This window comes from Pyxicephalus adspersus, chromosome 4 (assembly GCF_032062135.1).
Source record: "Pyxicephalus adspersus chromosome 4, UCB_Pads_2.0, whole genome shotgun sequence".
NCBI classification, from domain to species: domain Eukaryota; kingdom Metazoa; phylum Chordata; class Amphibia; order Anura; family Pyxicephalidae; genus Pyxicephalus; species Pyxicephalus adspersus.
The window spans coordinates 98,581,880-98,605,597 of NC_092861.1; the positions used below are offsets into that span (position 1 = coordinate 98,581,880).

Consider the following 23,718-nt stretch of genomic DNA (forward strand, 5'->3'; position numbering starts at 1 on the left):
AATCGATTACAACTGAAAGAAAATACTTCCCCCGCAGCTCCTCCGGACACGTCCTCTCTCTTCCTTCTTCTCCCGGCGAGTGCAGTGACGATCACCGGGGTTTCCCGGTGACGTCGCTGCATGCGCCGGTGCGGGAGGCGGGGCGGGAAATTCAAATAACTGTATTGAACTCAATACAAAAAAGCTGTATTGAGTCCAATACGTATTTTTGATTTATTTATGTATTCTTGTTTAAGCTGATTTTTGTGTTTTTTATTTAATTTTATTAAAAGTAAATTTTTTTTTTACATGATTGTGTGTTTCAAACTTTTATATATTCATGATATCTATTAGACCCTTGTTCAGACCCTTGTTTTTTTTTTACATGATTGTGTGTTTCAAACTTTTATATATTCATGATATCTACTAGACCCTTGTTCAGACATATTTCTGTAAGTTACAGGTCTACAATTTAAAAAAAAAATTACATGAAAAACAGTGTACCGCTTTATACTGTAGACACCCATAAGACTACAATCAGGAATATTTTATAGCTACCTGCTAAGAGGTTATTGGGTACCTCAGGAGCCTACTTTCTTCAGAAGAGGACTCCATACCAGCTTACCTAAGGAGACCCTCAGGAGACAAAGAGAACAAGCAGAAGAGCAAGCCCGAGCAAGAGCATGCAAGCCAAGAGAGATCTAAATTCTCTCAGTTCCCATTTTAATATAGGTAGTTCCCATTAGGTATCCTTGGGGCTTTTGGATTGGTTAGTGGGTGTGTTCTGTACAATGACCATCGGTTGACACACACCTCACTAGATTGCGATTGGTTAATTGTTAAGGTGATCTCCTATTGATCCCAGATCAATTTTTCCCTCTTTCTAATAGCTTCTGTTTACAGCGCTGGAAGAATGTAACACATGCAATTTAATGTGTGGTTAGATCACTCTCAAAACTTTATTGTTTGCACACAGTTTATATAACAGTTCAAAGGCATGATCAGTGCATGATCACATGACTACAGGCAATTAGCAGACATAACAGATGTCCTTGTGGTTCTCCTAGAACAAGATATTTTTGTCAAAGTAACAGATATATGGCCGTAGGGAGGAAAAGAAGAGTTTCAAGGCAAAAAGGGGGGAAGCGGGCGCTAGTTTAATGATAAGCAGAGTACAACTAGTTTCAACATAATTCAATTATCTACAAAACATAACAAAAGTACAAAAATATTTAACTACAAGAATCAGCAAAATTCCTCAGCTCCTTACAATAATGTAATTTGATGGACCTCCCAGCTTAATTTGATACTTGAATCTGGAGCTGGAATCTAAGTTTAGGGGTCAACAAAAGGACCAGCTGGGTCATCACCCCAACCCACCTGTTTCATTATACATCCATCTTCTGCTACTTCAGGCTTGATGGATTTATTACCCCTCGAGGGTCCTACCGGTAATCAGTTTGTTTTGGGAACTAGATCTTGTGTACTGGCATGTTTTATTATCTGTTTTGTTTATTGTTCCTTGGTTGAGGTTCTTTGATAAGCACTGATTAGACATTCCCTAGGTAATCCAGATGGCAAGTACAAAGAAAAACAGGTTCCATGTTTAAACACAACATTCCTGCACCTATACACATACAGTATATATACATATATATCTATCCCCATATATCTATAAATATCTATAAACAATCTTGAGGTGCAACAGCGGTGGGCCCTGAGACGGAGCTCGGACCGCATTGGTAACTGACATCTAGAGCTGGGTGTAGTGCATCGTCAATGAAACCCAGAAGTGTGTAATGCAGGTATAGTGAATGGAGAACTGACAGGCAGCAACAGCATCAGGAGGAGGTGGTGGGCCCTGAGACAGAGCATAGACCGCATTGGTAACTGGCATCTAAAGCTGGGTGTAGTGCATCGTCAATGACACCCAGAAGTGAGTAATACCAATATAGTTAATGGAGTACTGACAGGCGGCAGCAGCAACAACAAACAGCATCAGGAGGAGGCAGTGGGCCCTGAGACGGAGCGTGGACCACATTTGTAAATGGCATCTTGAGCTGGGTGTAGTGCATCGTCAATGACACCCAGAAGTGTTTAATACAATTACACTGAATGAAGTACTGAAAGGTGGCAGCAGCAACAGCATCAGGAAGAGGCGGTGGGCCCTAAGACGGAGCATGGAGAGCATAGGTAACTGACATCTAGAGCTGGGTGTAGTGCATCGTCAATGACACCCAGAGGTGTGTAATACAATTATAGCTAAAGGAGTTCTGACAGGCGGCAGCAGCAACAGAGTCAGGAAGAGGCGGTGAGCCCTAAGACGGAGTGCAGACTGCATTTGTAACTGACATCTAGAGCTGGGTGTAGTGCATCGTCAATGACACCCAGAAGTGTGTAATACAATTATAGTGAATAGAGTACTGACAGGCGGCAGAAGCGTCAGGAGGAGGCGGTGGGCCCTGAGACAGAGCGTGGACCGCATTTGTAACTGGCATCCAGAGCTGGGTGAAGTGCATTGTCAATGTCACCCAGAAGTGTGTAATACAAATATGGTGAATAGAGTACTGACAGGTGGCAGCAGTAACAGCATCAGGAGGAGGCGGCGGTGGGCCCTAAGACGGAGCGTGGACCGTATTTGTAACTGGCATCTAGAACTAAGTGTAGTGCATCGTCAATGACACCCAGAAGTGTGTAATACAGTTATAGAGAATGGAGTTCTGAAAGGCGGCAGCAGCAACAGAGTCAGGAAGAGGCAGTGGGCCGTGCGACAGAGCGTGGACCGCATTGGTAACTGACATCTAGAGCTGGGTGTAGTGCATCGCCAATGACATACAGAAGTGTTTAATAGAATTATAGTGAATGGAGTACTGACAGGCGGCACCAGCAACAGCATCAGCAGGAGGCGGTGGGCCCTAGGACGGAGCGTGGACCGCATTTGTAACTGGCATCTAGAACTGAGTGTAGTGCATCGTCATTGACACCCAGAAGTGTGTAATACAATTATAGTTAATGGAGTACTGACAGGCTGCAGCAACAGCAAGAGGAGGAGATGGCAGTGGGCCCTAAGACGGAGCGTGGACCGCATTTGTAACTGGCATCTAGAATAGAGTGTAGTGCATCGTCAATGACACCCAGAAGTGCGTAATACAATTATAGTGAATGGAGTACTAACAGGCGGCAGCAGCAACAGCATTAGGAGAAGGCAGTGGGCCCTAAGACGGAGCAAGGACCACATATGTAACTAGTATCCAGAGCTGGGTGTATTGCATCGTCAATGACACCCAGAAGTGTGTAATACAAACATAATAAATGGAGTACTGACAGGCGGCAGCAGCAACATCAAGAGGAGGAGACGGCGGTGGGCCCTGAGACAGAACGTGGAGCGCAGTGGTAACTGACATCTAGAGCTGGGTGTAGTGCATTGTCAATGACACCCAAAGGTGTGTATTACAATTAAACTGAATGGAGTACTGACAGGTGGCAGCAGCAACAGCATCAGGAAGAGGCGGTGGGCCGTAAGACAGAGCATGAAGTGCATTGGTAACTGACATCTAGAGCTAAGTGTAGTGCATCGTCAATGACACCCAGAAGTGTGTAATACAATTATAAGGAATAGAGTACTGACAGGCTGCAGCAGCAACAGCAAGAGAAGGAGACGGTGGTGGGCCCTGAGACAGAGGGTGGAGCGCACTGGTAACTGATATATAGAGCTGGGTGTAGTGCATTGTCAATGACACCCAGAAGTGTGTAATACAATAATAGTGAATGGAGTACTGACAGGCGGCAGCAGCAACAGCATCAGGAAGAGGCGGTGCGCCATAAAACAGAGCCTGGAGCGCATTAGTAACTGACATCTAGAGTTGGGTGTAGTGCATCGTCAATGACACCCAGGAGTGTGCAATACAATTATAGTTAATAGAGTACTGACAGGCGGCAGCAGCAACAGCATCAGGAAGAGGCGGTGGGCCCTGAGACGGAGTGTGGAGCGCATTGGTAACTGGCATCTAGAGCTGGGTGTAGTGCATTGTCAATGACACCCAGAAGTGTGTAATACAATTATAGTGAATGGAGTACTGACAGGCGGCAGGAGCAACAATATCATGAGGAGGCGGTGGGCCCTGAGACAGAGTGTGGACCTCATTGGTAACTGACATCTAGAGCATCTTAGTCACTTTTTCCTGAAAGAGGAAAACACAAAGTGACACAAAACAAATGCTGCAAAATGAAAGACTTCTCAGTAGGTAGGTGAACTCCTAACTGGCATAAGTCAGTCATCAGATCTATAGAAGTTAGCTAGTCCACTACATTTAAGTAATTCTAGTTTGTGATTGATTTTTTAGGTTGTGTCATGTTAACCCAGTGTTTTTTCTTTATACACCTATATGATTAATTAAGCCATCTTTGCAAGCCACAGAGCAACTGGCAAGCTGTAATTTAACCTGATGGAAGCAGAAGTGAAAAGAGAAGGGGTAAAGCATCTTCAGCGGCAAGACCTAATAAAAGCCTGTAAATCCCATGAAAAGAAAATGTGATTACAGAATTCAGGTATTATGTTCAGATAGACTCATAAGGCTCCATTAAACTATAATAATTTACCATTGGCATTTCATCAATGAAAGCAGAAAATAACAAATGACATAAGCTAATATTACATGGCCTATAGCTTATTGCTATGCCCCTATATTTATTTTGGTGTCCACATTCTAGGCCAGTGATAGGCAACCTGTGATTGTAAAGTTGTTTGCTTTAAAATAATATAGAATTCTTAATACCTAATAAAGAGACTTTGTTTTATTGCTACTTTCCACGTGTAGGTACTCCAGTCGGCCCACTGATGATCTGTAGTTAGGCAATTGCAGTTGTGGTGTCAGAATCAGCACCTGGATTATTATCTATGACTAAGTTTGTATTTGTTCTAACACACTTTTTGTGGTCCAAAATGCAAGAAGTAACAAAAACAGTGGAGAAAACTTGAATAAAAAGAAGGACATCAGTTCATTCCATATGATTTCCTTCATACATGATACAACTCTTAATATATAATTTGTTCCACAGGCTGCTTGCAGAAAAGAAAATGGACCAAGTGCCTAATAGTGTTAAGAGGGCTGATGGTTCTAAACCATGGTACTACTAGTATGGTACTAAAAGGGGTTCTTGTATAGTAAGAAATAAACAGCACTCATAACTCTTAATGCCTGACTCTCACCGTTAAGCATCTTTAGTTTTATATCTAGAAGCTGCGATAAGGTTAAGATTCAAAAATCTCTTGGGGTCACAGTGATTGGGGGTGTTAAGTGAGACTGTAACATCTAACTGTTCCTTAAAGTGTTAACTTTGTTCATCTTTTTCCCCATATCAGCAAAACTCCCTGCCTCAGAAAATATCATGGACTTTTTGGGGTCTTGGACAAAGTGCTGAAACCAGATAAAGTGTGTTTTTATCCATTGTTTAAACTCCTTCCCAAACTGGTCCTTGAATGTGGTAGTTGCAATTATTTTCATTTTTAGGAATTTTTTAGCAAGTACAGAAAATACCTGTAGACGCTGCTAGAAATGCAGTTTTCTTGTCAATTCCTGTGAGCTGCCCTGAAATCAATCTGTTACTTTTTCGATAAGATACTAATCTTTCACCCTTTTATCAAGTACAGGAGCCATGGTGTTATGGAAACTAAGAAAAGGTTGTAACCTCCAAGTACTCATGCAACATTTATAGAGTATCATAGATAACATGAAGCCAACCCCTTGACAATACAGTACAAAAATTCAACCAATATGAAAATAGAAAGAGGGTTTTTCTTTTGGCAAACATGTATTCAGCGAAAATATGCAAATAAAAGAGAATCTGGGTAGCAGTGACCATAATATGATTTCATTTAATGTAAGCTGTAAACAGGAAGTAAAAACAGGAACGATAAAAACATTTAATTTTAAGAGAGCAAATTTTCTATTATTAAGGGCGGCTCTCTGTGACTTGGACATGGAGACAATATTGTCCTCAAAGAACACAGAACAGAAATGTGAAAGTTTCAAGTGTGTTCTACAAAAGCAAACTGAAAATTATATTCCAATGGGTAATAAGTTTAAGAGGCTAAAATCAAAACCTATGTGGCTCACAGCTGATGTTAAAAAATCCATAAGGAACAAGAAAAGGGCATTTCAAAAATATAAAAATGAAGGACCACCTTCATCATTTGAAACCTATAAAGAATATACCGAAAGATGTAAAAAGGAGATAAAATGAGCAAAACTTCAAAATGAAAGACAGATTGCAAAGGAAAGTAAGGAAAACCCAAAAAATTTGCTCCAGGCCAATTTATTTTAGCAAATTTTGTTATTTCTTATTTGTGACATGTCCTTGCTACTAATTATTCCATGGTTACCTGTTAGTGTATTATAACAAAGTGGGGAAAGCATCTTTTAGAATTTCATCAATGTGTGTTAATTTTGAAAACAGGGTTGTACACACAGTGCCACATTTCATTTGGCACACATATATCTAAACTATCAAAGATTAGGCCTCAGGGATGCTGTAGGGAGAAGTAGAAGGTTGTAGGAAGAAAGGTAGGAAGCGTAGCAAGTTAATTTTTATAACCTATTTGATTGGACTGAAACAATGTATCTAGGGAGAATACTGCTTACAAGGCCACTGCTGTAACATGTATTTATGTCCATTTGTCACTAGGGGACAGTATGAGACTATACTTTCCATACCGAGGGCAGTCAGCTGACTGCTGGATCCTCCGAAGGGAAGGAATGATCAAAGCATTCCAAGCCTTCACAGCAATACCAGTAAACCTGGCTGGGGCTTATTTGCACTGCTTATCTCACACGAGATAACTCAGCTGGGGCAGACAAAAGGGTAAAGGATCTAGCTGGGTTGGTAACTAGGGATAAGGACAAGGCAGATTTACTAAACACTTTTTTTTTAACTCTTGTGTACAGGAAGGAAAATGGCAGAGCTCAAGTCTAAATTCATAATAGCAATGTCACTGCCTTAAATGAGTCACAATGGCTCCGAATTGATATGACTGAAAATAATATTATAAGTGATAGTCAGCATGGCTTCAAGAAAGAAAGAAGTTGTCAAACAAATTTACTGTCTTTTTAGGAGGAAGTAAGTAAACAGGTAGACAGTGGAATAGCAGTTAATATAGTGTACTTGTACTTTGCTAAAGCATTTGACACTGTACCCCACAGAGTTAATTTATTATGCAATTATATGCAATTTATTTTGCAAGTTAGGGTTGATAGGTTTAGAAAAGTCAATATGTAAATGAATAGAGAACTGGCCTAAACATAGCATTCAGAAAGTTGTAATTAATGATTCATACTCTGAATGGTCTAAGGTTATTATTGGGTACCCCAGGGTTCAGTGTTGGGACCTTTACGGTTTAAAATCTTTATAAATGATATAGAGTTTGGGATTAAAAGTACCATTTCTGTGTTTGCAGATGACACCAAACTATGTAATGGAATTAAGTCCATACAGGATGTCCATAATCTACATGCAGACCTGGATGTACTGTTTGATTGGGCAGCCAAATGGCAAAAGACATTTAATATAGATAAATGTAAAATTATGCACTTGGGAGCTAACAACATATATGCTTCATACTGTCTGGGGGGAATACATTTGGGGGAGTCAGAAATGTAAAAGGATCTGGGGGTTCTGGTAGATCATAGACTTAATAACAGCATGCAATGCCAAGCTGCAATATCTAAAGCTAGTAAAGTACTTTCTTTAAAAGAGGAATAGACTGCAGAGATGGAGACATTATCCTGCCCCTGTACAAAGCATTTGTCAGACCACATCAGGAATGGGCAGTCCAGTTTTGGTCACCAGTGCACAAAAAGGATATTGAAGAATTGGAGAGAGTGCAGAGAAGGGCAACTAAATTATTAAAAAGGAATGGAGGAGCTTAGCTATGAGGAGAGATTAGATGAACTGAATCTTTTCTTCCTTGAGAAGAGACGTTTAAGGGGGCATATGATCACCCTGTATAAATATATAAACGGTCCATATAGAGAACTCTCTTCCCCATTATTCACTTTGAGATCATTACAAAGCACTCTTTGAGTCTGGAGGAAAAGAAGTTTAAGCTCCAGGTAAGGAAGGGATTCTTCACTGTAAGGTCTGTGAAAATGTGAATTCGGCTCCCTCAGAAAGTAGTTTTAGCAACTACAATAGATTGCTTTAAGAAAAAGCTGGATGTTTTTCTAGAAGCACAGAATATAACAGGGTATTAAGGCTTTAAAGTAAAAATAACAGTGACTGTTGATCCGGGGAACATCCGTTTGCCTCATGGAATCAGAAAGGATTTTTTTTCCCCCGTTGAAGCAAATTGCACCAGGGTTTTTTGCCTTCCTCTGGACGCAAGATACCAGAGTGACAGGAGTCACAGTCACTCTGGCCGCGCTGGACAGGAGAAAAGCCGGAGGGGGGGCTACACAGGGGGGATGGGACAGCGGCTGGGGAGGATACCGGAGAGACGGCCCGGGCACAGAGGCTGCATTTGGACCATAAGACGCAGGGACTTTTTCCCCCCACTTCTGGGGGGAAAAAAGTGCGTCTTATGGTCCGAAAAATACGGTATAATTTCAAACAAATAAGTGAGGTTGAGAACTAAATAAAAATCCTTCTAATTAAATTTGACAGTTGATGAGTTGATGATTAAGTGCCATGTAGGACTGGTTCTATTATTCCACTGCTGGTAAGGTATAAGTGATTGCAAACAAACCATGTATCATCACTCACAATATCTAATGATGCATCACATATGAAAATTACAGTCAGAAACAATCTATTAACCCCCCTGGCGGTATTCCCCAGTGTGGCTCGGGGTAAAAAAAACATGCAAAAAGCAGTAATCTTGAGCCACCTTGGGGGTAGCTAAAAACAATAAAAAAAACACACTTACCTGGTCCTATTGCGTCCTCTTCTTCGGACCTTCAGCCGGCAAGTGCAGTGACGTTCCCGAGGAGTTCCTGGTTACGTAGGTGCATGTGTCGGTGTGTGTGGGAGGCACGGTGGGAAATTCAAATACTTTCGTATTGAATTCAATACAAAATAGCTGTATTGAATCCAATACAAAGTAATCCTTATATAATATATATATAGGTATAATATTTATATTTTACATGCTTCTGTACAGTTATATTACAGGTTTTTACATTATTATTATTATTATTACATTAATAAATGTATTTAATTTATTCAATATTGGACATATTTTGGTAAGTTTTGCTTAAGAATTTTAGGCCTTCAAGGTTTTTTTTATATGACTGTGATGTACTTTAGGATATATTGTGCCACACAAAGTCTGTTAAAATATTTGGATATAAGGTGTAAGGAACTTACCCGTCCTGCGAGCCCGCTGCGTCCCTGGGGATCCCAGCCGCAGAGAGAGACGCCGCTGTAGCAGGCAGCATGGCCGAGGCTGCTGCTCTGCTCGCAGCGTGTCTCTCTCTGCAGGTGGAGGGATCCGTCCTGGCCAAACTACTGTTTGGCCAGGCGGCATCCCTTGCATCTCTATGGACGTGGTTACAGAAACTCTTGTTCTCAGCACTCCTTTGGATGTGCAAAGTAGTGCACGTCCTAGGGGTGCTGTGGGAAGAGGTGCGCGTGCTACCATGGGTACCCCGAGGGCGTGGCACTTGGCTGCCTCGCCGCGGGGCGGGACATAGTTAGTTTGAATTCCCTGCAGCCAATCGGCTGTCTAATCAATGGCGCCAGGTGGCGCAAGGTCATTGGTCACTCTGGCCATTTAAGGAGAACCTGTCCTGTACACCATTGCCCGCTATAAGCCTCTGTGAACACAGTGTTCTTGGGTGCGTCCTTGTATTGGTTTATGCTAATCCCATTTGTCATTTCCATAGCGACCTGGTCTGAACCTGACTCTTGCCTAAACTCTGCCTGCCCTGACCTCGGATTGTAAATGACCATTCTTGTCTGCTGCCTGCCCTGACCTCGGATTGTTCCTGACCTGCCTTTGCCTTACCCTCCTGTACTTTGCTCATTTGGACTTAACCCTTGTCGTGTTTTATGACATTATTAAAACATGATAGAAGGATATTGGTTGTGGTTTGTGTGCCCAGGCGCATTACATAAGGTTTTCTGATAATGTGTGATAACAATGCTGCATTACGGAGAGTAGATCCAGTTTGAAGTCTAGGCTGAACAAACAAAAACATGGATTTCGCTTTAACTGTGGGGTAGAAACAATTATGTGAATCACTGCCATCCAATAATTATGAAATATATCAATGCTTATGGTGAAAATAGATGTACATAGGATGTCTGCAATATGTTAAATGCACAACAATTTGATTGTACACAAGTACTCAATTGTAAAAAAGTTGTTCTTAGTTTATTTTTAAACCTTGTACCTGTTGTTTTGCTTGTCAGCAGCAAACCCTCAATTTGGATGCAAAATACAATATGAGAAACAATATGCCCTTAAAATAAAACTAGCCCACTGAAAATCTGAAAGTCAGGGGGGGAATGGCCCCCGTAATTATATAAGGATGCAGCTGGTCAGAGAAATGAACACAGGACACAAGCCTTTTATGCTATGTGATGCTGCGTCTGCAATTAAATTCAGAGGTGTGGTTTAACCTCTGCTAGGATGTGTGGACGCTGGTTGGTTAATCCCTCTGTACACAGAGGGATTCTTGTGAGTGGGGACTTCCGGTGTCATGTGACACCTGGCTGTTGAGTGAATTCTGCCTCATCTGTTGAGCAGATAAAACAGTTTGGGCTCAGCTCTCACATAATGTGAACGTGCTGGAGGCTGGCACCTTCCAGTGGGCAGATGACGTAGGAAGGAAACCCCCTAAAAGGAGGTTCCTTCTGCATTTGGGACGCTGACTCACTTGCAAGCAAAGCTGATGGAATAGGAACATGGTTGTGCTGTTGGGCTGTATGTTCGTATATCTGAGGACTGAAGGACATGAAACTGTAAGTAGGAAGCGTTTGTTTTTGATAGCACAACATTGTTAGAACATTGTTGGGTACTGACAAATCCCTGTTATTCCTCAGTAGGATCACCGTGATTTATATTGAAAATTGAAAGAGATTATTCACTAATTAGCTAAACGGGATTTGAAGTTAGTAAACATGCCAACTTGTAGAGGGAATCTTATGATGCAGTCACCACTTAACAATATGGAAAATTATGGGGTGTCACTGTATAGCACCTGAGTAATATGCATGCTGTTTATGAAGATATAGTTGCACTTAATATAGAGGCGACTGTTAAAAACTGGTGTTTTTTTTATATTGCATGGAGATGTGGTTGCACTTACTTTGGAGGTGACTGTTGAAAATCGGCAAACCTTTGCACATAGCATTTATTGCATTGGTTGGGGCGCCTGCGTCTTTCTGTGTATGTTTGTGTAAACTGGTGAAGTGCTGCACACTATGAAGATATAATTACTTGTTTATTTATGTCCAGCTAAATAAGGTGAATAAGGACCCTCTATGTGTGGTGGTCTGAAATGGTGAGGTGTGCACTATAAGGATATCAAAAGACCATTTGTTAATGATCTAGACAATAATGCCAACTAGTCTTCTTATAATCAGACCTAATGAAGCCTAGTAAAACAAGGTGAATAAAGATTATCTTTTCATTTATTTTTTTTAACTACAGTATACCATTGCCGCCATAATCACCTCCTTCCTTGCAACAAAATTTTAAATAAGAGGGCAGCTGGAAGTACAAACATCAGGTACATGTTTATGAAATTTTGTATATTTGTATTTTTGTTTTTTGTATAATTATGTGATTTAGGTTTGTTCTTTATCTTGTATTTTCCATACATGAGAGTAATATATGTCTCTATGGTTATAGACTTCTCCTCTCCTTTCTCCTGAAGAAGCGGATTTTTTTTCCACGAAACGCGTTGAGAAGTAGTTCAGAATTTAAACCCTTTGGGGGAATTCTGTAAGGAGAGGTCATTATATACACCCACAATTTTATTGTGTTTTATGTATTTGAAATGATATTTGTTTTTAATGTTTATTATTAATAAAATTTTGTTATTTTTGTAATATATTGATAGTACTGGCTTTAAAAGTCCTGCTTAAAATTGATGTCTTTCATCGCATATCTTTTCCTAGGCCTACAAGGTAAAATAAATTTCCATGCAAAACGATGTAACAATTTTTGCGTAAAAAAAAACGGACAGAATTAGAACGCCAGGGGGTTTAATACTCATTTAATCTATCTGTATTATGATTGGTTTGCTGACACAAGCGGATTTTTATTCTATAAATCACCAATATCAAGAATGAAGAATGTATTAGTTACATGAAGTGGTCATAAAAATACCTACCGTGTTTCCCCGAAAATAAGACCTACCCCGAAAATAAGACCTAGCACTTTTCCCCCAACCTGCCCTAATATAAGACCTACCCAAGTATATAAGACCTACCCTGAAAATAATACCTAGTGTGTTTTTGGAAGCCCAAAAAAATATAAGACAGTGTCTTATTTTCGGGGAAACACGGTATGTAGTCACAAAGATGTATGTGCAGCACAAACTTGTGGGAAAATTATGTTTATGGTATCAATGGCTCAAGGGCTTGCAGTGGGGAGCACGTTACCAGAAAGGATTCTTCAAGCTTCAAGCTTTTAGATTCTAACTACTAATTTTAGATTATTTAGACTATGTTCATAATTTACATATAGTATGTATCATACAGTATTTGCCATATATAAACATATTGTTGCTCCACTTCTGTTCAGAATTTGGTTTCTTTGTTTTCATTTTCACACCCAGGTAATGGATTTAGACATCTGCAGCAAGGCCAAAGCCTATCTATCATGACCAAAGAATTTTTTCCAATCACTGAACAATTCCAGATAAAATATGACAAAGAACAAAAGCTTTTATCTGTATGTTATCCAGTGCAAACACTTCAAAAACTCTGATAGTACCATTTCCGTCTCAGCTTGCTGTGTTACCAAAAGCCAATATGATTTAAAAAAAATTTGCAGCCTTTTTGTTTAATATACTTTTATGTGGGGTTGTGTGAGACAAAATATAGGTAATAATATAGTTTTTAAAGAAAGTCTATTTGTGCTAAAAAATGTTAAATTTAGTACAGATGGCACTATGCAAGGCCAAAGGTGCCCATACATGTGTATTGTCGTTTAGAAGTCTGCCAATAATGACCTCTACTGTTACTATGGAAAGGACACAGTGGTGTTCACCAGTTCCCTTTGTATAGAACATGGCAGCACTGATGTACAGCCTTTCTGAATCCCTACTGTGCTGGAAACAATCACTAACAATTGTCTCCAGTAACAATGATTTAGTGCCTATACCCTGATTAACACTTCCAGGTATTTGTTACCCTTCCTCCCCCTTAATACACAGATTAGCCCTTGCCTTGTCACAATGTCCAGTTACTTTCCCAGACTCCACCAAGCATGATACAAATCTAATTTAGAAATGAAAAAGATTGATGTTGGAAGTAACTGTATTTTTGTATTTTATTAATGCCCTATTTTTCTACATTTAGTAAATTTATTCAAACAGATTTAAAAATGACTGGTATCATCGTCATCATCATCATCATCTGCTTTAATGAACTTCCTTTTTGCTTAAGGTTTTAGGATGCAATGATGACTGTATAAAAGCAAATGGACTCTCATACAAACACATTATTTAAATATGCCAAAAAAGCAGTTCTTTGGAATGGCTTGCAAATCGGCATCGCCCAACAAGAAAAATTTAGATTACTGACGCAGGAAGCATGATACTGAAAAGCACGTATGACCAACTCTTGTTTAATGTCACAATCCTTTCCTCCAGGGCTGGATATCATCTACTTGTACACAACTCAAACTTGAAAAAAAAAAACTGTAACCTAAAGGATGGCTTCTGATTGGTTATTGAATTACAAAATGCTCATAACTTTCAAAGTTCACTGACTGCCTTGTGCTCCTTACATACAGAAAAAAAGACCAGTATTGATAATATTTGGAATAGTCTTTGGCAGGGAAGCACTGTAAAGCAACTGTGTGCAGAACATTAAGGCTGGGTAACACTTTGAATATTTCTATTCTATGTTTTGTTGCTGAAGGTTTTGGTGCTTGAAATTTGTGTTAACATTAAGTCCCAATCCATTAATAAAATGAGTCAGGATAAAAATGTGTCCAAAGTGTCATTAGTGCTACAGTGCAAATCCTTTAGTGCCTGCAAGTACCTGAGTCAATCAATCCCAGATAAGTCCTGGTTAAGCCCTTTTGGATCCCATGGAGTCTTGACAGTACAAGTCAAAATGAAACTTCATCCTTTCTAGAACCAAGCCTTTTTTTTTGTTCTGCTGTCAGATCCTTTTCTGCAAACTAAAATTCTGCCATTTTATATTGGAACAATAGGGGTTGGTGTTAGTGCCAAGATAGGCAGAGCTTAATATTATTTTACACAGATCAAAAAGCTTTTTTTACAGGCATGATCAAAAGGCCTGCAAAAGGGTACAGGAATCAGTCTAAAATTCAAGTGATCCTTTCAGGTATCTCAAGCTGACTGCCTTTAAAGGTGAATGTCTGGTGGGTACAGGCATAACCATTTGTACTTACCTTATTCCTTTCTCCAGTTCTCTGGGATGTGGGCAACCACATCACAACACTCATGCACAATACATAACTGCTGGCTCTGCATTGTCCAAAATGATGTAAGAATTCCTGTGCCTGGCACAGCAGAGAAGGTGATCAGCTTCAGGACACTGATTGCTATACCCAGATATAGCAGTTTTTGATGCTACCTGTTCCTATGTACCAAAGAAGACCATTTGTCCTATTCTGTCCTATATAAAAATTCTGTCCTATATAAAAATAAACAGATGTTTCAGTGTTTGATACCTCTTGCTATTTACCAAAAATGACAGTTTGGTACACAAAAATGTCTGTCCTACTATTAAAAAAATACAGAGATTTCAGTGTTTGATGCCTGTTCCAATTTTCCAAAGAAACATTTTGGTACAGGTGCATTTTTGCCCGCATAAGTAAAAGATGAGCGGTAGATGCAGGGGAAATCATGTTGGGCAGCCTGCCGCATCTAGCAGGGGGCATACTCCCGGGAGTCTGCCACTGTAGGACAGCAGCAGCAGCAAACTGTTGGGAGGCAGCAGCACAAGTAGTCAAACAGGTCTGAGATGTGTGCAGGGCACCAGTACGCTAGTAGATGTATTGGGAGGGTAAAATACAATCATACAGCCACGTTATGTGGAGAGTATTGTGGACTGGGTCTCAGGGGCCTCAAGTTCAGCAGGCTCTTCTTCTGCAGCAACAGCAGCACCCAGCACAGGACAGGACAGAAGTTAGCATGGCTAATGTGCCTGTACCTCCCAATGACTCTCTCTTGACGAACAGCCTGAGGATCTGTCATTTCGAATTTCAGAGCAGGAGGCAGAATTAAAGACCCTTAAAGAGTGTGGTCAGCACTTGCTGGGCGAGGGTTCTGGATCAGTGGCTGCATTTGCAGAGGTTGGCTTAGATGAAAATGAGGCTGATGATGACCGTGATATCACCTGGGAACCACCAGTGCGTGGAAGGGCTAGCAGCACTTCCGAAACAGACATAGAGGAAAGGCAGCAGCAAAAGACTGGGGATGGAAGGGGCCGCCAATCTGCCTCATGTGAGTCCCAAAGAAGAGACAGAGGAGTGCACAAGCAGGCGAACAGTCAGAGACCATGGGGGGGAGGTGGAGCTGGAGCAGACGCAGGGCACCCAGCAGAAGCAGAAATAGCAGCAGAGTGGTTGCACGCACCTATCCAGGGTGGTCTTTTTTCATGCTGAAGGACGATGACGGGTACATAGCAATCTGCATGATGTGCCACATGGACATCGGCAGAGGACAGGCTGGATCACATTTCGGTACAACATTGGTGCTTTCCCACATGCAGGAAAACCACAAAACCAAAGTGGGAGTAGTACTTGCGTTCTCTTGAAGGAGGTGCAACCACGTCATCCTCTCTTCTTCCACCTACATTGACTCCTTCTCCACCTCCAACTGTCATTGTACTAGGTCTAAGGAGGTTGGTGCCAGCCAGACTTCTAGTAGCGATGAAGTATCAGCTACTGCCCGCAGGTTTTTGTTTTTTCAGACAACGTTTGTCCCGCAAAATGGGTACTCCAGTGACCCCTTTAGCTCCCCTAGCTCCCAGTCCCTTCAGCCCACTCTACCGGAGTTCTGCGCAGAGCATCAGGGTATGGGCCCAACCAACAAAAGAGTCATTGAACTAAATTCACCTCTAGCCATGCAATTGGCCTTGCAGCTACAGCCGTACAGCATTGTGGACTCTGCTCCCTTCCGTGACCTGATGCCCTGTGCCGAGCGGTGGTGGAATATACCAAGCAGGCATTACTTCTCCTACACAGCTGTTCCCACAAGGCAAAGTGGTGGACCATGTGGGTGGAGATGTCCACAGGGCGCAGGGTCTAAGCAGTAGCTTGGTCTTCTCCAGAGCCTCCAGAGAGGTGAGGATGTTGTGCGGAAAACTACTGGCAGGTTGCACCCCATGTGCCCGCCAAGGCAGCTGACTGCCAACAAGCAGGGACTGAAGCATAGTACAAAGGGAAATCCAGGAGGGTAGTCAGACAAGCTACAAGGTCAGGACCGGCAGCGAACAAGGATGGTCAGGAAACAGGCAAGAGGCCAGGACGGGCAGCAAGCAGGAGTAGTCAGGAATGAGCCGAGGTTGGTACACGGAGAATCAGGAACAATAGAGATAAACAACCGTAATCTGGAAGCAGAGCCAAAGGAACTCCTTGTTCAACTTCCTGTTGCCAGGTCACTTCCTTAAGAAGGGAAGATGGGCGTGGATCAAGTAAGCTGCAGACATCATTACCACTAGCAGAGGGAGTGCTGTTGCTGGGATGGTCTCAGGTGTTATTTAGATCTTGGCCAGCAAGGGAGCGCGTCTGCGGAATACTCTGGTTCTCTGAAGCAAGGGAGCAGCTTACAGAGAATCACCTGAAAGTAAACAGAGTGTTGGATCCAGAGCTAGAAATGGTGCTGGCAGTGGGGGGCTGCAAGGTAAGTGAGCAAGAAGGAGGCACAGGTGACCTGGACTTGCGGGATTCTTTGACAGTACCCCCCTCTTAGGGCCCCCCTCCCCCGAACCCCCCTGGGTTTGTCGGCAGCAACAGCAGCAGGAACGTCTGAAACAAAAGGGACAGAAGCAGGAATCCGAGGATGAAGACCGGAAACAATATAAAAAGGAGACAACCCTGTGGATTCCCTGATGCGATTGTTCTGGGCAAGTTCGGCCCATGGCAGGAGTTCCGACCAGTAATCCTGCTGGGAGTTGGTAAACATATGTGAGTATTGTTCCAGCGCCCCATTAATCCTTTCAGTTTGCCCATTGGTCTGACGGTGATAGGCTGAAGAGAAGTCTAACTGGATCTTTAGCTGACAACAAAGGGCCCTCCAGAAGCGGGAAATTAATTGTACTTTGCGATCAGGCACTATGTGGAAGGGTGGGCTATGTAGGCAAACAATTTCTTTGAAGAAGATCTTTGCCAAGGTTGATGTAGATGGGAGACCTGATAAAGGAATGAAATGTGCCATTTTTGAGAAGCGATCAACCACAACCCAAATACCAGTAAAACCATCAGTAGATGGAAGGTCGGTGACAAAGTCCATGGAGTTGTGTGACCAGGGTCGTTCCGGAGTGGGAAGCGGAATTAATGGGCCTGAGGGAAGCTTCCGTGGCACCTTTTGTCAGGCTCATTCAGTTCATGTGGCCACAAAGTCCCTCATATCTTGTTTCAGATCCGGCCACCAGTATGCCCAATTATGCCCAAAAAAATTAGAGGCATGCCCCCATCAAAGGACCACTGGACGCTGATTTTTTTGAACAGGGGGCTTCCCTAGTGGAACTAAAAGCAGCTGAACTAGGGCCGTGAGCACTATTTGAGCTGGGTCTATAATGAAGGCTGGTTGCACTTCAGGATTTTCCCTCTCGAAAGAACGGGAAAGGGTGTCTGCCTTTACATTTTTGGGGCCCAGACGATAACTGAGAACAAAACTGAACCTCTGTTGAAAAACAGAGCCCAGTGGGCTTGACAGGGGTTTAAACATTGTGCAGTTCGATATTGTAGGTTCTTATGGTCTGTAAAAATAGTCACAGGTTGGAGAGCTCCCTCCAGCAAATGGCGCCATTCTTCAAGGGAAAACTTGACCGCAAGAAGCTCCCTGTCTCCGATGGCATAATTTTTCTCAGCTGGAGAGAATTTCTTAGAAAAGAACCTACAGGATGCGTTCTTCTTAGAAAAGAATGCCGGATGCGTTCTTCTGGGACAGCACAGCACCAATGCCAACAGAGGAGGCATCTGCCTCCAGGAAAAAAGGCTGAGAAGTGTCTGGGTGCACCAACGCAGGGGCAGAGGCAAAGGCTTCTTTTTAACAATTTAAAGGCCTGGAGAGCCTCGAAAGACCAGGCTTTACCAATTCCTTTCTTTTTTAGTCATAGCAGTAATGGGCGCCACAAGCGAGGAGTAGTCACGCATGAACTGTCGGTAATAGTTGGTAAAGCCCAGGAACCTCTGGATGGGCTTCAGCCCAAGGGGTTGTGGCCAGTCTAGAACGGCCGTGAGTTTGGCAGGGTCCATCCGCAAACCTTCAGCAGAGACGATAAAGCCCAGGAATGGAATTTTAGGGCACTCAAAAAGGCATTTCTGTATGCAAGGTGGAGTCTGTTTTGCCGAAGCCGTTGTAGGACTGTTTTGACATGGTCTTGATGAGAGGATTGATCCTTAGAGTACACCAGGATATCATTTAAATAGACGATCACGAAATCATATAACAATGTCATTCATAAAGTCTTGGAATACCGCAGGGGCATTGCAGAGTCTGAATGGCATGACTAAAAACTCATAGTGGCCATCTCAGGTATTGAAAGCTGTCTTCTATTCGTTGCCCTTGCGAATTAAATTGCAGGCACCCCGCAGATCGAGTTTGGTGAAGACAGACGCTCCTTGGAGACAATCAAATAATTCAGAGATCAGAGGCAAGGGATATTTATTCTTAATGGTGATGTTGTTGAGACCCCAATAGTCAATGCAAGGGCGTAGAGATTCATCCTTTTTCTGAACGAAGAAGAAACCAGCCCCTGCTGGAGAGCAAGATTTACAAATGAAGCCCCTCACCAAATTCTTCTAAATATATTTGAACATGGGTTTGGTCTCAGGAATAGAAAGAGAAAGGCACCAGGAGGAGATCTTTAGCACAATTGTATGGTTGTACAGTCTCAGCCTGTTTTTTGCAGAAAACATCCTGAAATTCCCAGTATTGTTTTGGTAGCCCAGCGACAGGGCATGTGGCAGTGGAGCAAACCTGCCAGGATTTGAGAAAGACATTTCCAAATACATGTGCTGCTCCATGAGAATATGTCTTCAGATCTCCATTTGATGATGGGGGCATGTTTGCGTAGCCAGGGTAGCCCCAACAGGACATGATGAATAATCTTGGGCACCACCAAAAAGGAAATTGCTTTCAAGTGTAGGGCCCCATGTTTCATGGTGAGTGGTACTGTGGCATGCTGGATGTAACATGGAGTCCAGGAAGGCAAGGGTCCAGAATTGATGCTTATCAGAAGAGATCTGGACAGGGAAGGTTATTTTAGAGGAAAGAGAGGTAGTATGTTTGCCTAGGGAGCCCTCTCCCTATTTCCCCCAGGCACTGGCGTTTGGGGCCTTCACAGTACAAGCAGAGACAGGGCAGTTTGGGGTCCCCGGAGTAGTGAGGGGGGCTGGAAGCCGAAGTGTAAAACAAGGCAGCAAAGCAGCTGGAACTGCAGCGGGTACAGAATTCCCAGGTACAGGAGCTAGGGTTGTAGTTGCAGGGGCGGGAGATTGGCTAATGGCTGACTGGAGCTCATTAAGGCGTTCATTGCATCTCCGGAGAAAGTCCACAACTTTAACTTGGAGTGACTCTTGTTTCTGGATCCACTCAAACAGGTCCTGCATAGAGTCAGGTAGGGGAATGTCAGTGGGGTCCATGGCCTGAACAATTGTCACGGGTCCACAAGGCAAAGTGGTGGACCCACCGTGTCACCCACCCTGTGGGTGGAGACATGCACAGGGCGCAGGGTCCAAGCAGTAGCTTAGTCTTCTCCAGAGCCTCTAGAGGTGAGGATGTTGTGCGGCAAACTACTGCCGGGTTGCGGCGCTGGCGGAGTCGTCACGGACAACCGATCACAACTGTCGCCGTACAATGTCAATCACCTGATAACAACTATCATTTCCCCACTGCAGATGTCACTGATTGACTGACTCACTGGCCAACCGCGTCTGTGGCTGCCTATCACCAACACCCTGTCAGCTGAACCTGCCTCGGTTGAATTTTTCCGCTAGTTATCACAACGTCCAGGGGTGGCATTCATTGCCAATGTCATGCTTGCCATTGTGCCAGCTAGCAATATACTTTACATTTCTGCTGCTTCTGGGAGGCCAACAAACTGCAGATGAAAACCCCAGTACTGCCACACTGATAGGTAACATTTCCTTTGCCTAATTTTTCAGCTAAGTATTGTAAGATTGAGGGTTGGCATTCATGTCATCTACTTCATGATGCAAACTAGCAATATCATCTACTTTCCTACCGCTTCCAAAACCACAGACCACAGCAACAATGCTGCTGCACAAAACATCTTGGTCTGGCCCTTTACAAATTTCAAACATTTGTATTACACACTTTTGGGTGGCATTGACTATGGACTACACCCAGCTCTAGATACCAGTTACCAATGCGGTGCACGCTCCGTCTCAGAGCCCACCCCCTCTTCCTGTTGCTGCTGCTGCCGCCTGTCAGTGCTCCATTCACTAAAATTGCACACTTCTGGGTGACATTGATCATGCACTACACCTAGCTCAAGATGACAGTTACCAATGCGGTCCCCACTCCATCTCAAGGCTTACTGCCTCCTCCTCCTGCTGTTGCCGCTGATGCCTGTCAGTACTCTATTCACTAAAACTTTATTACACACTTCTGGTTGGGTGGCATTCTCAATGCACTACACCCAGCTCTAGATGCCAGTTACCAATGCGTTCCCTGCTCCGTCTCAGGGCCCACTGCCTCCTCCTCCTCCTTCTGCTGCTTCTGCTGCCGCCTGACAGTACTCCATTCACTAAAACTGTACACTTCTGGGTGGCATTGATGATACACTACACCCAGCTCTAGAAGCCAGTTACCAATGTGGTCCCCGATCTTTCTCAGGGCCCACCGCCTCCTACACTACAAGTTGCAGCAATCACAATTGTACCTTCAGTGCATGTGCAGTCAGTGAACAGCACCTAAGAGTGTAATACACACAGTAGAACTTGCACAAAATTCTGCTGACAATTTAACAAATCTGACCAGCTAGTAGCTCATGAAAAAGTAAAGATGTCTACCTAACCTATTTTACGTAAACAAAATTCTATACTAAATTAGTAGTACAGGATATATGCCCTATAAAACACAGAGCTTTGCAGCTAACAATAATCTAAGAAGGCTCCTACACTGTCCCTGTCACACTACATGTCTCCCCCTGTGTCTATCCTATACAGAAAACACAAAATAGATTGATTAACCCCTTCCTTCCCTGAATTTACGAGAGGTTCTGAGAAGTTCCTGGCTTTGAAAAAAAAGTTGAAGAAAAAAAAGTTTAAGGATTCGCAAGGACCTGACTGACACATGCACCAACATCATCGAAAACCCCAGAGAACGTCTCTGCACTTCATGGCTGGAGATCGGTGGGGCAGAACATGTCCCTAGGACCTGCGTGAAGTGACGACCAGTCAGGCGTTCTGGGTTGACATTGGTAGCAGCACGTCGTCCAGGTCTATTCATAGCCACTGATGGTGTTTGGTGGTTCTTGACTAAATATTCGGAACTTGCATAATGAATTCGGAAAGATTCACAGGTCTCTATTTTTTCTGTACAGAATGTAGGCATTCTATAGGTACTGCTAAACAAGATGCCTGAAAATTTTTTGTAGTACTTCCTTTGCTGTTTCCTCATCGCTGGGTAGAATGTCATAGCTTGGTCAGCTGTCGACACCTCCCATGGTGTTATTGTAGTCAATCACCACCTGTAGTCAATCACCACCTGTGAAGGCACTATGGACAGTACTCATCAGGCACACATCTTTTGTGTCATGCAATCTCAGGCCCATCATCTTGTCTTTCTGCCAGGCAACAATTCAGTTGTGACACAATAGCCCTGATCTAGCAATGTCTCTATAAGAGATAGCACTGAAGATGTTGCCAATAATAAATGGCTGTATCTGGGGTTGAATTTTGTCCCTTTTTAAAGTGTAAAGGACCATATTCTACATGTATTCTACAAACAACCAATCATAACTGTCACAGGAAAATGTCAATCTCCTCACCTTTTTGAAAATAAACGAAAGATGGGTTACTAAGAACTATCATATCCCCACTGCAGATGTCACTGATTGACTGACACAAGGACTCACTCGCCAACAAAGGTTGTGATTAAAAATATCTGTATTTCTTTTCCAGTTGCACAGAAATTTCACTGTACCAAACCTTCTTCTTTGGTAAATAGGAACAGGTATCAAACACTAAAATATCTGTAATAATTTTAGCAGCACTGAAGGTTCTTTCTGACAGAACACTGGATGCCGGGCACAAAAGAAGCCTGTTGGCATAAAGTGCCAAATAGGGGCAGATTTCAAGACAGTTGACCCAAAAATGAATAGGGTCAGTTCTGTCAGGACTGGCATCCTCCTCTTAACTGCTGTCATCTAAACTATCACCACCAGCCAGAAAGGAGCCAATGTAATGTAATGTAATGCCAATGGTTATGCCCCTGCACTTCACTTGTTTGAGGTGGTGGCATCAGGTATCGCCAGGCATCCAGAAAATCCCCCTAACGGCCTTGACTTTTGGATGTATGCGGCCTGCCGCCCACTACTGCTGCTTCCGCTACAGGAGGATACGGTGGAGGCAGTGTCTGCCTAAGCTCCCTGTGTGGAATGTGTTGTGCGGAACTCCTCACACAGCCAGTGCTCAGGCAGGCCACCTTTTCTTTCTCTTGAGCCGGGTTGGGTAGAAACTGTGAAATTTTTGTTTTTGTAGCAGTGTTCAAGAAAGGTGGCCAGTCAGTAATCATCCCATTTTTTGATGCTGCAAATGCGGGGGTCCCGCTGTAGGCATCGCAACATGTGGAGACAGAAAGAGGGTTTCCCTGGGCTCAACCTCCTCCTGTCCCTTGGAAGGCACAAAAATCTTTTTTCTGTTCCCTTCCCTTTTGAGTATTCATGCTCTAATCCTTTATCCTGGTTTCTTTGGAAGTGTTACATATTGCTTGACTATACCTGGGCTAATGCTACTCGTAGGCCACCCACAACTGATTGTCCTTTCTTTGCTGAATGGGAAAGCTGTTGCCTTTGGACTCCTCCATATCTACTATGGCTGCCTAAATATTGTCATTTAATGGTAACTCCAACAGAAAGCGGAAGCTGAGAATTCAGGCGTCGTTTTCCTGAAGTCGTCATCCTGCAAGAAACACATTTTGACAGTTCAGGCTCCTATAACTTTGCCTCAAAACTTTACTTCCAGGTGTATTTGGCTAATTCACCTAGTAAAAAAACGGCTGGTGTTGCTATCCTTATGAAACCCTCCTTTAAGTTCTTATTGTCCAGTTCGATTGTAGATCCAGAAGGCAGATTCCTCATTTTACATAGAACCCTACAGGGTATACCCCTCACTCAATGTAA

At 42.9% G+C, this 23,718-nt stretch overlaps 2 long non-coding RNA genes across 2 annotated transcripts in view; both read left to right on the forward strand.

Moving 5' to 3' along the window:
- LOC140330106 (uncharacterized) overlaps positions 1 to 23,718 on the forward strand; it is a 690,842-nt gene that overhangs the window by 176,015 nt on the left and 491,109 nt on the right. The window lies entirely within an intron of this gene.
- Positions 10,695 to 12,361, forward strand: LOC140330105 (uncharacterized). The gene is made up of 3 exons (XR_011920622.1): positions 10,695 to 10,938; positions 11,630 to 11,708; positions 11,831 to 12,361. It is a non-coding gene; the product is annotated as an uncharacterized lncRNA (long non-coding RNA).